At 40.7% G+C, this 17,778-nt stretch overlaps 2 long non-coding RNA genes across 2 annotated transcripts; both read left to right on the forward strand.

Moving 5' to 3' along the window:
• Nucleotides 1-8,478: 8,478 nt before the first annotated feature.
• LOC146451106 (uncharacterized) lies at nucleotides 8,479-9,188 on the forward strand. The gene is made up of 2 exons (XR_014860102.1): nucleotides 8,479-8,689; nucleotides 8,890-9,188. It is a non-coding gene; the product is annotated as an uncharacterized LOC146451106 (long non-coding RNA).
• A 4,560-nt stretch (nucleotides 9,189-13,748) lies between these two features.
• LOC146451107 (uncharacterized) lies at nucleotides 13,749-17,561 on the forward strand. Its single transcript, XR_014860101.1, has 4 exons — nucleotides 13,749-14,786; nucleotides 15,123-15,184; nucleotides 15,946-16,635; nucleotides 17,421-17,561. It is a non-coding gene; the product is annotated as an uncharacterized LOC146451107 (long non-coding RNA).
• The last annotated feature ends 217 nt before the right edge of the window (nucleotides 17,562-17,778 follow it).

Below are 17,778 nucleotides of genomic sequence, written 5' to 3' on the forward strand. Positions count from 1 at the left end.
GTTGTATTGGTGGTACTTCTACTCTTGTGTTTACAGTCAACCTCCTTTATTGCGGACACCCTCAAGACCACACTAGTTAGTATCTACTAGTAACATAAGGCCGTAATAGCGGAAATTAATTTCAGTCAAACGTCTGTAATTTATTTTTGCCGGGGATTTAGCTGCTGTCCGTACTATCGGGATGTCTGTAATAGCGAGGTGTCCGCAAGACGAGGGTTGACTGCACTAAATACTGCTCGACTGGCAAAAGGAAAGGTCAAGCTCTCTTTGTCATAGATACTATATTATCACGGTCGTGAGAGAAAAATGCGCGGCTAGCTACGTCAGATTTTAATCTGTGTGTTTCCGTGTCTACTTTAGATTCAAGAAACGGACAGCAGCAGCTCCAGCGTGAAGAGGCGGTGTATTTACTTCTGAAGACGTATTGTTTGGCTTGTGGCGAATCATTGTCATTAAGTGTAGCAGCATTTAGTGAACTGTTATAATAAGTGTTTTCTTACTGGCTGAAGCCAGAACTGAGATTTGTACCTTAACGTTTCTTATTTAGAAGATAAAGAGTTGTACTTTGAACCGTGGTGACTTATGGCTCAGAACTGTATCAATATAGCCACGGCAGATGTGAGTAAATAAAACTCTGACTGTGCAATACATATTAGAGCCAGAATTTTACTAATATTACAGTTATCAGTCATTATACACATTTTGTTAAGACTATTGTAATTTATATGTCGTGTTATGTCACAACTGCCGCATTAAAATAAAACGCAAGAGAAGTCACATTGATTAACTGCTTTCTCACCTCTAAGTCGATGAGAAAGGAAGTGAAATAATTGTCTTGTTGTATGTCGTGATCTATTATACGTATGTCAGAGCAGAAACCTGAAGTTCTTTTGTGAAAACTCCGAAACAAACTCAAAACTCAAAAGAGGCATAGACTATCTGCGCCAAACAGGAGAGAAAACCTAAGAATTCATTTGCTATTCACACGAAGGCAGCCAGAATAACTAGGATGTACCCATGGTCAAACTTGAATGAAGGAGGCTTATAATAATAGCTTATGCGTTATCGTTAAGCTTACTGAATAAAATATCAAACATAGAGTGCCACACTCCCACAAAAGCGCCGTCAAAGTGATTTAGTAGCCGATTAGTAGCCGTGTTAGGCCGAAACTTCAAGATGCATGAGCTAGGCATAAAAGTTCGAATAAGAATAATTAAGGTGTCATAACTAGTCTTCCTAAAAAGCGAAAACCGTGGTATTAGTGAAACGGTCCGGGTTTGATAGTGAAATAATCTTGAATAAATCTTCTTTAACTTTCAATGAATTCAGTGCCGATCAGTGGCTCTTTATCAAAGTACAGAAACAGATCGTAGTTAATGATGTTCAACATCAGTGGACCGCTGGAAAAAAAAAAAGCGAAAGCGAAAGCGAGCCGCTATTCGGTGTCAGTTTTGACCAAGATTGCAAGAAAGAAACTACAATTTTCTAAACTGTTTTCGCTGAACATACTTGGCTGCTGCAATATGCTTGCTTTTTCCGCGGCTGGAACGTCGTTCCATACAATTTATCTGGCTTCGCTTATGAATGGACACTGTTACAGTGATGTGCTTGAGTTTGTGTTGGTTATTACTCTGCCTCAAGATATTATTATCTTCGTTGTCCACCTCAATCCGCATTAAAGCCCTTCTCTACCGAAGTTTTGGCAAATTTTAGTTGCAAGGCTGATATTGCTAAGATGTGGTTAAATGATCCACAAATACGCCATATAAAACTTCGGCTGAATCACCCATACTAGCTCTGTTAGTTATAATGACAAGTAAACTTAATTAGGGGAATCCCCTTCATCTCAGCTATCTGAAAACGCTACATGTTTTCATAACAACTCTGACCTGTCAATCATCAACTCATTTGCATTGTACATTTGAAAACATTCGAATGCATGTAACCCGCGTTTCAGGCCTTCAGGTTAGAACGAATGCGAAACATTTATGAACAATTTTATTACTTGGTAGATCTTGATTGAAATGAAATGAACAAAAACTTTAGTGATCTATTTCAGCCACCGCGGCTACGGATAAATACAGACTTCGATTTCGTCCATGGGTTTATACGTGATTTATGCAACAGCTTGTGGACCATGTTTAGCAAACCGTTTGCTATTATATTTTATACAATGAACTGTGTAAAACTCGCGTTTTGATTGGTCTAGAGGAGTGTGTGATTAGAGTATAGACGCACGATTGACGTCATCGAGTGGTGTGACCAGCGCGCGTGATCAGAGTCTAGAGTCCAGCCAGAGCGACTGGTCAACAAAGTTTTGCAAACTGTTTTTGCGAGTAGCGGACAAACACAGGCAAATTTTCGCAGGAAAGGAAAACTGCCCAATAAAAAATTGGACAAAGACTGCTGAGAGTGACCTCAAACAGGAAAGGAAAGCTAGAACTTTGTTGTGACGTGAAAGGGAAGCAAATATTTGTCGAAATATGTCGCCGATAAAAATCCGGTAATGGCGAGTAATCGATTACAATCGCAGTGAGACGACTTACAATACATGCTGTAATATTTTGGGGTCAGGATTTCCTTCTGGAATAAAGGTTAGTTTTGAAAAAATTGTTAGTGAAATTCTTTCGGATTATACTCTAATTTAGAAGATCACAATTGCATGTGTGTAGTAGTCTAAAACTGAGTTTGTTGGAAAGGTTTTGACTCAGCTCAGGCAACGCGATGCCCGCTCACGAAATGTGTTGAAATGTCTTGGTTATTGTATAAAACAAATAGATTCCATTTTGCCGTGGGTATGTACTCTGATAACGCACAGAGGACGTCAAAACGTGGTGAGAACATCAGTCACGCTACTCGCCTGCGGCTCGTAGCGTACTTCTTTGTTCTCACCACGTTTTGACGTCATCTGTGCGTTATCAGAGTACAGGCGCACGGCAAAATGGAATCTGTTTGTTAAATACTAAATATAATCAAGGCAGATGGCTAATACTGTAAAGTTTACAAACGATGGAGAAGCTGAATTTTGCTCCCTGCTTTTTTTGGAACGGAGAAACCGAGACATATGAATTACGAGTGCACGCGGCGTACGTATCACCTGCCACAACTTTGTTTCCCTGGTAACAGCTCGATCACTTTGAATACGATATTGGAGTTGACAAACATTTGGAAATTAGGGCTGGAAAGTGACGTCAGATTTTTTCTGAAGCCGTCCGTACGCGTGAAAGGCGCGAGCAACCGAGTTTTATTGGCGTGTATTGATACAGACCTTAATTAATGTCTGTCAAGTATCGTTTCGAGAACCAATCAGATTCAAGGAAGAATCAGGCGCCGTGAATGAGGAAAGGTGATCACGCGCTATCACTGAATACGACGGTAGAACCTACTTCAAACCAGAACAATACAGCTGCACACTGTGGTAACGTCGCGCGCTCTAAAGAGAAGCATTTGGAATAAGGCTTTCAAAAATGTTTCCCGCCAACGAATTTTGGCTGAGCCCCGTGTTTGGTGCCCTGATCGGAGTCTTAATAACATTGCTGTGTGTAAAGGTGTGGGAGAATCAACAAGCAGAAAGGGAGGATAGAGGGAAGAAACTGTCAAGTGAACACGACGAGAGATTCTGATGAGTAAGTGAGTTGAATTTATTTTGTACACACATCACATCCTCCTTTTGTCTACTTGTAACATAAGGCCAATTGCTCAGAACTGTATTAATATAGCCATGGCAGATATAAGATTTATGAAACTCTAACTGTGCTATACACATTAAAGCGAGAATTTTACTAATATTACAGTAATCGATTTATTGTACACATTTTACTAAGAATGAAGAAATCTGAAGTTTATCGACGATTAGAATGTTGTCGCTTCAGTACCTGATATTGTTCTTTTATCAACATATAATATAATATATGATATAACTTCGTTATTTTTCGGCGGAGAGAAGCGACTGCCGGAAATACGTCTGCGTTCGCAGCGCTGTAAAGCTGTTGAAGATGCCATTAAGATCATGTGATAGCAGCAGTACTATCACCGTACCACCAGAGAATCGCAACAGGTATGGCTCTTCGTTCTTCACGTGAAAAGCACGAGCTCGCGACATTTTTTTTGCTTGTATTGGTGCAGACCTGAACTAATGTTATATAATTATGGTTTCGAGAGCTAATCAGAAGGTCAGAATGAAAGGCGGGATGTGGGAAGCAGGGTGGGACGTGCCCATGATACGCGCCGTGGCAAACACGACAAAAGTAGAACACAACTACAGAAGAACGTCATAGCTGACCTTCGTGGGACGTTGTGCGCTCTCAGTGCAAGCATTGAGAGGTTGACAATTATCCAGCACAATTTCAAATATGTTTCCCTCCGACGACTTTTGGCAGAGTCCCGTGTTTGGTGCCCTGATCGGAGCCTTAATAACATTGCTGTGTGTCAAGGTGTGGGGGAATCAACAAACAGAAAGGGAAGAACAAGAGAAGAAACTGCCAAGTGAACAAGACGAGAGATTCTGATGAGAAAGTGAGTTGAATTTATTTTGTACACACATCACATCCTCTTTGTGTCTATTTGCCACATAAGCCAAGATCAGAGTTTTGTCTCTCCACCACACTTCATGTCTTTCCAATGGTTTTCGTTTCAGCCGTCGTTCGTTCGCGCTATGTTTCTTGTGGTAGGCATCGTTGCTGTTGTCTCTTTCCTTCAATCCACCTGTCACTCGCTGATCATACTCTAACTTGTTATGGAGATTATGTGCGACCCATTAACCCTGGATTGTTTTGCGGAAACTCGGCTCTGCTTCGTTGGTGTCGGACTGAAATATTTTGAATGTTTTCGACTGTCACAAACCAGAATGCTTCGCGGGATAGCAGGTCAAAAACTGTCATGAACTATTCTTTTGCAAACAAGCGTAGGTAACTAGCAAAAACAATCCACTGATAGAGAACACACTACGGCGGCTCCCGTGCATTCACATGTTTTCCCTTACGTGCGCTTTAAAAACTCTTTCTAAAGGTATTAATTGTTTTGTTAGCCAATGATGTGTCTGGTTTAGAGAGGTTCTGCTCGACCCAGGCCACATTGCTTCCGGTTTCAGTTGTGTTGGTGCTTGCACTGTTGAGTTTACAGTCAACTTTCTTTACTGCGGACACCCTCGGGACCGGAGTAAGTGTCCTTAATAGTCAGAGTCCGTAATCATGAAAATTAATTTTGGTCAAACGTGTGTAATTTATATTTGCCTGGGATTTAGCTGCTGTCCATATTATCGGGGAATCCGTAATAGCGAGGTGTCCACACGGTGAGAGTTGACTCCACTCACTAAATACTACTCGATTGGCAAAAGGAAAAATCAAGCTCTCTTTGTCATATATAAGTATCTAGACATTCAGTCACGTCGTGAAGGAGAAAAAATGCGCGTCTAGCTAAGCCAGATTTTAATGTGTGTTTCCGTGTCTACTTTAGATCCAAGAAACAGACAGCAACAGCTCCAACGTGAAGATGTGGTTATTTACTTCGGAGGACGTCCTTATTTGGCTTGTGGCGAATCATTGTGATTGAAGCGCAGCAGCATTTTAGTGGACTGTGATAATAAGTGTTTTCTTACCGGCTGAAGCCAGAACTGAATTGTAAATATTGTGACAAGTTTTACCTTGATAGGCTGAAAGGATGTTAGATTTGTACCTTAGCGTTTCTTAGCTAGAAGATAAAGAGTTGTCAGTCCTGGTGACTTATGGCTCAGAACTGTATCAATACAGCCACGGCAGATCTGTGAGTTTTATAAAACTCTGGCTGTACAATACACATTAGAGCAAGAATGTTACTAATATTACTATCAGTAATCAATTATTATACGCATTTTATTAAGACTATTGAAATTTATATTTCATGTTATGTCACAACTGCCGCATTAAAATAAAACGCAGGAGAAGTCACATTGGTTAAGTTGCTTTCTCAGCTCCAAGTTGGTGAGAAAGAAAGTGAAATAATTATCTTGATGTATTCCTGTTCTATTATGCTTATGTCAAAGTAGAAATCTAAAGTTCTTTTGTAAGAAAACCATAACAAACTCAAAACTATAAAGAGGCATAGACTACCTACGCTAAACAGGAGAGAAGACCTAAGAATTCTATCAGATACTCCGGCCCATAGATTGTCTATCAAGCCACAAGCAACGCCGCCGCTTACATAGAAGGTAGCCAGATTAACTAGCCTGGACCCATGGTCAGACTTGACTGGAAGAGGCTTATAATTTTAAAATAGAATGTCAAACATAGAGTGCTGTGGATATTTGGATATCCCCACATACAACGTAAATACATGACTACAATGTAGATTACATCACAAGTCCATACAAGACAATGCTGGCGGTCTCTGATCATCAGTGTGGGAAATATTTTTAAGATTTAAGGTTACCCGGTACCTTCAGAGGTGTCTCGCGTCCAAGCCATGTACCGCGTCCGGTTTAAACTGTAGATACCTGAACCTTTATATCAAATTAAAGCTTATAGAGCTGGCTATCCAGCTAAACCAAGAATTTTGAAATAAAATGAATTGCTTTTCTCGAATAAATTTTTTTCACTTGGAGGAGCCACTTCAAAGAGCTAAAACTCAAAAGGAATTTGTTCGTTTGCCTTCAAATTTGGACAGTAGCTAGTTTAACATATAAACAACAAAAACGTGTCTGCAAATTTTTTCTTTCGAAATATTTTTTCTCCGAGAGCGATTTTTGTACGATTACTCCACATTTTTTTTCATCCTATTTCGAAAATGCTCTATAAATTTTCACTGCGATTGAATATGGCAAAACGCAGACACGTTGTTTTAGTGCTTTAGGTCCGGACACTGAGGAGCAAAATAAATTAGCAAAAAACAAAATTCACTTTGACTTGAAGCTTTAAAAAGGTGATTCGGACGCTCGCAATTAGAGGTCGCGAAAAATTCGACAATTTATTCTATTGCAAAATTCTTGGTATGGTTTGATAGTCAGCTCTATAAGCTTTAATTTGATATAGGGGTTTAGGTATCTACAGTTTAAACTGGATGCGCTACATCGCTTAAACGCGAGACACCTCTGAAGGTATCGGGTAACCTTAAACACAGGCGACTTAAAAATCTGAGAATCCCGGTGACAAACAATGTTGTTAATGCCTGAGGACCTGAAATATAAAAATGATATCCTCTCTCCTCCCCTTCTCCACCAACATTCCAATATACTGCCTGAAAACTATCACCAGAGAAACAGTTGACAATTGAGGTGCTTTATGAAAGGGAAACTTGACTAAAACATTAAAAATCAGTTCCGAGACGTATGAGGGGTATCTTAAGGCCCCAACTGATTGTGTAATGCAACTTTTGTTTCACCCTTAATGCAGTTTTAGTCACGGAAAGCACCGACTTCATATCGTATGTGCAAACCAGCTGCAATTTCAGCCGCGATATTGCTGTGCATTTTCTGAGAAACCCCGCAAGTTTGATCAAGTTGGAAGCCCTGTGATACTACGGCGACTTTTTTCCAATGAACTCGCCTCTAGTTTACACGGACGACTTAAAAGTGCAACAAAAGTTGCACTAAAAAGGTGCAAGAATAACTCGCACATGTAAACTGGCCTTTGGAGAGGTGCTTGCCTTAAGAATGAGATACAACACTGAGATACTAGTTTGATACTAATCAGCTTGTGTGCATTGTACCGATCCCCGCCCCACTCCTACAGCCTACGGGCCTTGACGGTCAAAAAAAAAAGTTTTCCTTCAGCCTTGCTTTATGATTGAGTGATCAAGTCTGTAGTAAACACCAGCGCGTGTCTATATAGTCTTGTGAGCCCTGAGATGTTAACGCGAAGTTTCGGCAGCCGAACTGTTTTGTGTTTCTGAAGTAATTCCACTCTCGAGGAATTCCATTTTGTGTTACAACTCGTATACGCAGATGCTTTTAGGGGCCAAGTTAAGACATTGTCCTTGCTAAGACGTTTAAAGTCCAATGCATGTATTTATCTTTATCTATTTGTTATTTTCTTTTATCTCCCACAGCGGAGGAGCAGCTTTCCAAACGCTGTCCTTGCGGGAACTGTAATTTTGTTGATCAGGACTGCCCACAAGATGCCTCGGGAGATCACGGCGAGACCATTCGCAAGGAAGGCTGTGTGCTTCAAATAATCGAGTCATGTAAGGATGTCAGCCGGCAATGTTGTGTAGTGGAGTTCACTCACTCCTCTCTTAAGTTAGTTGAAAAACTGAGAAAGATTCGGCTTGGCCCAAAAAATCTCCCTTATAGATAGGAAAGTTGATTGGTCGTGAATAAACTGCGAAGTTGAACGCATGAGAGTTTACAAAGTGGTTCCATCTATAAAATGTGCGACCATCGGCATGTTTTTGCTAAAATTTCAGAAGAGTATCAAGATTTATTAAATGTTTTCAGTTTCCTACCATTAACTTCTTTGTTTGTTTGTTTTTGTTTTTTCTAAAAGAAATTCAATTAAATATAGACACTTCGTTTTTCAGAACAACGTTTTCAAGAGAAGTAAACAGAAAATCGGGGAAACTTACTTTTTCAGCTTGCTTGCCGTTGTATTTTGCAGGAACTTTGCGAGCTTATTTACCTCCATCACGAAGCTCAGTTGCTGTGTTTCCAGTTGAACATAAAAGAACTTGCTGGCGAAAATCTCTTGCCGCTCATTGAGAAGATGGACCCTTCGGATAGGTGAGATACAAACACAAGTATCGTCTCTCTTGTCTTCCCTTCTTTTTCTCGCCCTTTCTCTTCTCCTTTTGTTTCTTCCCATTTTCTTTTCAGTTGTGTTTGATCTAATTACTTGGTTCAGCTCCTTCTGTCTTTCTTTCCAATCCTTAGTTTAGTTACTCAATGAATAAAGAATTATATCCAGAATTCTCTGTCCTTAGAACATTTTTACCTCTTCATCGCCTGACACATGGATTTCTTTGTGGAGGAGGCAAGGTGTTTCCAGCCATGGTTCTTGACAACTTATGAGCCTGCGCTTTAGAAGTCAGTGTCAACATGTTTTCAGGATACAAGCTTTCAACCAGTCTTATATGTGCTGCTAGACTTCCACGCTACTGTTCTGGGCATATTGACTTCATGTTTGATCGATTAATTCAGTTATTTTGCAATCTTCAATTCAGTGTTGTCTTTGACTGGTTACGCATACACTCGAGGACAATAAGGACATTTGAAGAACGTCCTCTTGTTCTGGCTGTTTGATCCCAAAAGCTTGGATTCAAGGTTGATGCAGGCAATTCCAAAGCTTGGTAGTTCACTCTGCCTTTGTCATAGGACTTGAATGCTCCTGCAGAGATGCCACTTCAATTAAGCTCTGTTTGACATATAAACTGTGCTGATCGTCGAATAGAAATCGTCATGGCTAACATTTGAACATGTTGTGGTAGCGCTGTTGTAAAAATAAAACCAAAACCAAATTTTTCGAGTTGCACAACTTCTCTGTTAAGCACCCCTAATTTGTGGTGTTTTTACTACTAAGCTTCCCTATCCCAGTGAGGGTACCTGAGAGAATAAATTCCTCCTTGTGTACGCACCTCTATTGTAAAACCGGCCCATTCAGCCTAATCATATAGAGCTCATTCAAGTATCAATACACAAATTAATCAGTAAAGTCTTTGTCAAACCTTTACTTAGGTCGCGTTCGACTGACCGTATTCTAGAATAATACATTTCTGGTTTTGAATAACCTTGGTAAGGCGTATCTGAAAACCTTTGCTAGTACACGATATTCGAGATCCATTTTCTTTGTCGGTAACTCTAAAATCACTTATGTTAAAGTTTTAGTAATCATTGCATAAATACTTATTCACAAAGAGCTATTTAAACAATTAATTAAAATACCGATATACAAATTAATGTAAAGTCTTTGTCAAACCTTTACTTAGGTCGCGTTCGATTGACCGTATTCTAGAATGCGAATGAACGTCTCCACACATCTGGTTCTAAAAAACGTCACAAACTGGAAACCGTTACTAGTACACGATATTAAGACCCAATTTCTATTTCGGTAACTGCAAAGACCACTTAGGATAGTTTTAGTAATCATTGCACTATGCATCCTTCTATCTATTTATCCATGAATTCTTGAATACGGCCGAGTGTACACACCCGGATTACTGCAGTTACTGTTTTTACTCATATTTTATTGGAGTACTTCTCAATTTCAAGTTCATTGACGAAAAGAGAAATAACTGTCCTATTCCTAAAAGGACTTTTCCTCCAGTGAACACCCCCTATTAGACATGAACGTCATCCCAAAGTCAAATTAGGTCTCCCCGGGAGCCAAATCAATTCTTGACAGCATGCAGACGGGTTACACGTGTTTGCTTAGAGTTGTATCAATGTTGTTTGCGTTTGCTAGAATTTGGGAATACTTGGTTTTCAGTACGACAAAAAAAAAAAATGAAACCGTTCTCCACGAGAGTAAAATCCATTCCTCTTACCAGAAACTTTAAGGAGATTTGTACGATCGGGGGATTATGTTAGCCTCCCACGCAGTCGTTTTTAGGGGACTCGTATTACCTCCTCCCCACAGGAGGAGGTAATACGAGTCCCCTAAAAACGACTGCGTGGGAGGCTAGCATTATGTGGGATCGTTTGGGAAGCCTGAGGGACGTCATATCGATGAATAATAATAAAAAAGAAGTCCATGAATAAGTAAATTGTTTGGCCTTTTCCAGTGTTAACGTAGCTTTTAAGGTTTCTTTGTCTCTCTCCTCCCCCCTCCCCTTCTTTTCAATTTATCAGTTATCCCTTCCCCTCGCCATCCTCCTCATAGTTTCTGGCAGTCAGTGATCTGAAAAGTTAAGTAGAGATTTAAGGCTTTGCATTAGGTGGGAGCCCGAAAATGAAAGTTGTGGCGTCAGTATTGCTAAAAATGTTTCAGAATTTAATAGTTTAAATCCTCAGGGTCAAGCCAATTTTTTTTCAGAAGGTTCAGTTATGCAGTGATCCCCTTCCACTTTGACTCTGTCCTAACTCTGCTATTGATGACGACTGAACATAAGGAAATGCAAGTGAACTTTAGGGATGTAGACAGATATGTTACAGAAAGGAGACAGGAACGGCAGATGACGAGAACAAATACAAAAAGAGAAGGAGAGCCGTGTTGAAATACGAGCCGTTTCACACCTTTGGTTGAGTGGTGAGCCTGCAAGTGAATCAGCGGGTTGTTCACTGAAAACAAAATGGCGGCTCTGGCGGCAAATTTGGAAGCAGACGACGCAGAAGCTGTTGCTACAGTTCTAAAGATGTAAGTTCAGCAATTTTCTCAAAAAAAAATTGTTTTCTAATTTACGTCCATCAGATCAGCATCTTGTATATTCATTTCGGGAAAGATTTCCGCACAGCCGCAAACATTAATCAGATTTTAAAAAGCGTCTGCATGCTCCATTCCCCTAGCTACCAGAGGAGTTCCAAAAGTTCTTCCAAAAGAGTTTAAGACGCAAATGTAAAAGCTTAATGAAGAACATTCACAAGCTGTGTTTTCTGAGAAGAAAGAAAACCGAATGCTTTGTTAAGCAATGCCTAGACCTGCTCAAACCATGGTGAGTTCTTCTCGAAAGATCAGGCCCCGGTTGTTCTGAAGAGCGGATAAAATGTATTGGTTGTAGTACATTTTATCCACTGGATAGCGATTTATCCACTGGATAGAGTTATCCGCTCTTTAAAATACTGGGATCAGATGTGTAAGCTTGAATGAGTATTGTACGAGTCTGAAGAAACATTATCGCGATCCGGGAGGATCTTCCCATTGCGCTGAGACGACGTTATTTTGCGATATTGTCGTCTTAAAATGACGGTTTCTGATTGGCTCAAAAACTGTCATGTAAGCATGACAGCACGGTACTTAAATGGGTTCGTAGGGCACAGATGATAATTTTACTTCTGTGAATGAACATGCGACGTTGGATGGTGTTGTTTATTTCTTTTCATTTGAGTTGACAAAGCTTTTGACACTTTTCAAGGAATACATACTAGTTTTTTTTGTGGTGAATATGTACCATGATACAGCGGATACAACTTTTTTCTTAAAGGTAAGCGAAAATTCTTCTTCTTCTTCTTCTTCTTCTTCTTCTTCTTCTTCTTCTTCTTCTTCTTCTTATTCCCTGCTACTCCCAGTGGAGCATAGGTCCATGGAAGCTGCAGCCCGCCATCTCGATCTGTTTTGGGTTAGCTTTTCAAGCTCCCTCCAGGTATAGCCTGCCTTGCCCACCTCATCGTCTACTGTTCTCCTCCAGCTGTTCCTGGGGCGACCTTGACTTCTCTTACCCTGTGGGTTCCATCTCAGTGCATGCCTGGTTATATTGGTTGTTGGTTTTCGGAGCGTGTGCCCGATCCAACCCCACTTGCGCCTTCTTATCTGGGTGTCGATTCTCTCCTGTTTAGCTCTTTTCCACAGTTCTTCGTTCCTTATCACCTCTGGCCAGTGGATGCCCATGATGGACCTCAGGCATCTTTGACGAAGGACTGCAGTTTTCTGGAGGTTTCTTTGGTTGTCCTCCATGTCTCTGAACCATACCGCAGGACAGACTTGACGTTGGTGTTGAATATCCTTAACTTGGTCTTTCTGGATATCGCCTTTGATCTCCATACAGGCCTCAGTATTGCAAAAGCAGTTCTTGCCTTCCCAATCCTTGCCAGTATGTCCCGATCAGACCCACCATCCTTGCTGATGTTGCTGCCAAGGTATGTGAAGTCCTCCACTTCATCGATTGCTTCCCCATCCAGCTTGATGTTATCTGCGTTCCTGGTCTTAACCCTCATCACCTTTGTCTTGGATTTGCTGATCCTAAGGCCCGTCTTCGCTGAGATCTTTGCAAGCCGCGTTACCTTGGCTTGCATGCCCTGATGGTTATAGGAAAAGCGAAAATTCGGTGAAGAGAAATTAACTTAAAAGACTTTCTTGAGTGTGAAGGCGGCCACGGTAAATAACAATGAGCTGAAATTCTAATAAATTATGGCATTTTCAAAGCAAAAGGATCTGTTTCTTTTCTGATGTCTCTTATCCCTAGAAAAAATTGCTCCAAGAGCTCTGCTAAATCCTCTTTCATGGCTTTTTGACGAAAAAAAAAAAATAAAGCCAAAATTTCAAATAACCCGCCTCGAGAAAAAAATTCGCGCACGGATATTACCATGGCTACAGTTTAACTGAAGTTAGAATTTCTCTTTCAATCAGCGCACGATTTGTACTTTATCCGTTTACTCTCTCCAACAAAAAGTCAGTATCGCGATAAAAAACGACTCCGCCTAATACGGAATATATTTTCTCCCAACTAGCCGTCAATATAAAGACGTATTGCCGTCTCAAAATCGAAGTACTAAAATGTGTTCAGCCGGGGAAATCCACGGGAAGCCTTTGGCACGTAACAAACCACACACACCCCCTCCCGAGACTTTTCTTGCTCGGGAGGGGGTGTGTGTGGTTTGTTACGTGCCAAAGGCTTCCCGTGGATTTCCCCGGCTGGGCACATTTTAGTACTCGTGCCTAGGTTTGACCGTGAGTTTGTACCAACATTCCAGGGACACGGCTCGGTCGGCGGCAAAAATGGTACCCGATTTGAAATGAACTTTGTTTTCAACGAAGGCCTGTGTCTCAATAAATGAACTCCTACGTAAATGAGCCACCCAGGAGGGACCGCACATCATCCTTCTTGCCAAATGGTGAGGCAGGTAAGCGAGAGCTTAAGTTTCAAACAAATTTGAGCGAGGTTTTCGAAGTGCTCTTCTTAAATGACGGGCCAAATTTCATTGAAATTCGGTTTCCAGTTTCCTACCTTTCCATTAACATAATACAGTGATACACGTGGACCAGCTGCTGAGAGATAAACCGCTCAAAACAGCGTTTGGAAGCACTGAAGAGCATTGAAAACACAGCAAAACACACCGGGTAAGCTTTTTCCGACTTAAGTATATTTTTTGTGGGTTTTTTAGGGAATATTGTTGTCTAAATTTCGATTTAATTTTTACTCCATACAAACTCTTAAATCACGCTTGCATGGTAACCTGTGTCACATACGCTTTGGTTACCTGTGGTATGAATCGAAGTCGAACTTTTGCCGTTCTATTCGACTGGCGCAATCGAATAGAACGGTGGGTTGACTTAAATACAAATCTGTCAATCCTAACTGATTCATACGTCGATCTTTACATGCGCCGAACCAAATGATTGGGTTCGGCTCATGTAAAGTTCGACGTATGAACCAGGCCTAAGTGCTAAGTTTTATCACTCAGCAGTAAATTATCCGAAATTATTCATGATTATCATAATCATGTTTGTCTCACGAATATCTTGGAGTACGCCCACATAAGCGAATAAATATAATAAATGATTTACCACATTTACTCGCTCGTGTGGGCGTGCTCCAAGATATTCGTGAGACAAACATGTCACTCATCTCCAGCCTGCAGGCAATCAGATGTAACTGTCCGGACATCGCTTCCGCCACGAGAATTCAACAAAAAGATCCGCTCTTTCAGCTCTCAGAATTTATATTTCTCAATGATTGCCAAGGGTACATGCGCGCCTTGACAAAGACCAAGAGCGCTGAGTTTTCTGAACTGGTCAGTGTAGTAGACAGTTTGAGATTCATCAGAAGCTGATGTACAAAATTTTTACGTTTCCCTCAGACGTTTGGTGTAGTCCAGTGTTTGGTGCCGTGATAGGTGCAATCATAACATTACTGAATGTTAAGATATAGGATAATCACCGAGCGGAGGAGAGGAAGAAAAGAGCGGGGATGAAACTGCCTAAAGAACACGACGAGCGTTTTTGATGAAGGTTAGTTGGTTTCTTTTTTATATTTATATTTATGGAGAAAATAGATGGGGTATATAATTTATTTTAAAAGTTCTCCGTTCCCTCTAGACTTCTTTAAGTCCGTTTTCATGGAGTCTGCTCTCAAGCGGTACAAGGCTATGAGCGTCGCGCGTGTGGAATCACGAGTGACGAGTTCCCTTGTTTGTTCCCTGACTCAGATTATTTAACCAGCGTTATGCAGAAGACTAATACTAAAACATTTGAAGTTATACATAATGATTTTTTTTCCCTGCTCTGCAGTTTTATGTAAGTAAACGCCAAGAATCTTAATTTCGCTGTTTTCGTGTTTTCCTTTAGATTCAAGAACTAAACAGCAGCTCAAGCGAGAACTAGCAAAGATGTCTTATTTGGCCTTTGGTGTATCCCTTTGATCAAAATGTTGACTTGTAAGCAGCATTTACCACAAACTGTTGTTAGTGAAACTTTGCTTTATGATGAATGCGGAAACTTGAAGTTGTAAATATATCACTATGAACATTAACGCTTTTGTACATAGAAGATAGAGAATCGTGCAAATATTTCAGCACTGCTGTACATAAATATGAGTTACTATGGCCACGCAAATTTGTAATAACATTTGACTGGGTGATAAACGCAACAAAACTGAGTGTAAATATTCAATTATTCGCCGCGATTTTGTTGGGTCCATCACATGTCATGCTATCTCGCACGCAAGGGCCTTCGCCAAATACAAAGCCAGGATACTGCATTTTAATGGCCTGAGACAGTTAGTTTTAAGCTGCTTCAAGTTGCAAGAGAAATAAAATATTATGACAAACGAAAAGTCAGGGTGGTAATTCAGTAGCCTGTGTAACAAGCGCCGTTTCTGTGGAGTTTTGTGCGTTTTTGGGTTTGTGGCGCAAAAGCCGGATCGCAAAAAAAAATGAGATAAGGAAGAGAGACACACTGGAGTGAGGACGTTACTAGTCTAGCTAGATAACAGACTTGTTATCCGTGGCCAAAAGTTAGACCAGCCGGTTCCTTGTTTTTCGTTTTCGTCCCAATTTGTGCACGGTCCGGCAAACAGCGAATAACGCACAAAAAACTCACGGAAAAGCTTCCTACGCAGGCTAAAGTTGGACATATACATAGCTTTGTTGTTAGCCTTGATTAAGCGTAGAATGACTGAACATGTTAATTGTCGCCGTTTACACCGCAATGCAATCCCTGTCTTGGGTATGATGAGTTCACAGGCGCCACGAGCTGCGTTTAAATTATCTTTTTTGCCGCAACTCCCAGGCTCCGCTAATTTAAGCAGTGTAATCGCAGTGGAAGCGTCGCTAAAGGATCAACGAAAACATCAAAACAGCGTTACAATCTCAAAACAGGAAGTGCTTAGTTATATTCATTATTCATGACCGATAAGTTACGTATTTACTCGCTAATGTGGGCGTGCTCAAAATATTCGTGAGAGAAACTACTGTCACTCATCTCCAGCCTGCAGCCAATATAATCTGATGTACCTGTCGACATCACTTCCACCACGAGAATTCAATAAAAGGACGTTGCGCTCTTGTCGCTCTCAGTATTTCTCAGTGACTACAAAGGGTACATATGCGCGTTGACAAACGCCAAGAGCTCTGAGTTTCTAAACTGGTCCGTCAGTGTGATAGACAGTTGAAGGTTCTTCAGCAGCTGATACAAAAATGTTTCCCTCAGACGTTTGGCGGAGTGCGGTGGTTGGTGCCCTCATAGGAGCAACAATTACATTACTGTGTGTTAAGATATGGGGTAATCACCGAGCGGAGGAGAGGGAGGAAAGAGCGGGGATGAAACTGCCTCAGGAACATGACGAGCGATTTAGATGAGGGTGAGTTGGTTTACTTTGTATATTTAGATTTATGGGGAAAATAGATGGGCGCACAATTTATTTTAAAACTTCTCCGTTCACTCTAGACCTTCCACTCAAGCGGTACAAGGCTATGAAACGGTACGCGTGTGGAATCATTACACGTGACGAGTCTGGGGCACCCAAGGATAGTTTTCTCTCAAATCCATTGAAACACTGTTTTGGGCTATCTGGAGTACCTTTAAAGTTCTGTAGGTTCATTTCAGGCCGCGCTATAATATTTTTATCTGTTCGGTCATTCTAGGGGAACTCGAGTCTTTTCGAAATTACTAGGGCATTTTTGTCCATTTCTCGAAAACCTTAGGTCTTATTTCCTTTCCGAAAATCTTAGGTGACTTTTCTTCGGTACTGGAAACCAAATTTTTTATCAATCCTAAACACTAGGCCTTAAATTTCCCATATCACGAACGTTCGAGGTGAAAATTCCCTTTAGAAAATTGTAGGGGATTAGGGGCCTTCCGAACAGATAATTTACCTAAACGACCTGTTGGGTGCCCCTGACGAGTTCTTTGTTTGCGTGGGCCCTGCAGATATTACGTTTTATTTCGGAACGAAGTTGGGGTAGACCGAAGCATCTAGAAATGTTTGGGGCAGCCAGCCAACAGTTATAGCTTAAGTGTTACGCTGAAGACCAATACTAAAACATTTGAAGTTATACACAGCGATTTTTTCCCCTGCTGTGAAGTTTTATGTAAGTAAGCCGTTCAACAATCTTAATTTCGCTTTTTTTGTGTTTTACTATTTAGATTCAAGCTGAAATAAACAGCAGCTCAAGCGAGAACTAGCAAAGATGTCTTATTTGGCTTTTGGTGTATTGCTTTGATCAAAATGTTGACTTGTAAGCAGCATTTACCACAAACTGTTGTTAGTAAAAAGTGTTTGCTTTATGATGAATGCGGAAAGAAGTAGCTGCTAAAAATATCACTACGAACATTAACGCTTTTGTGGAAGACAGAGAATCGTGCAAATATTTCTGATCATCCTTGATATAGATAAATATAGCAACGGAAATTTGTCTGAATAACATTGGACTACAACTGTAAATAATTTATTATTCGCCACGATCAGTTTCCGGGTCCATCACATGTCATGCCATCTCGCACT

Source organism: Pavona decussata, unplaced genomic scaffold (genome assembly GCF_977016875.1).
Source record: "Pavona decussata unplaced genomic scaffold, jaPavDecu1.1 SCAFFOLD_398, whole genome shotgun sequence".
In the NCBI taxonomy this organism is placed as follows: domain Eukaryota; kingdom Metazoa; phylum Cnidaria; class Anthozoa; order Scleractinia; family Agariciidae; genus Pavona; species Pavona decussata.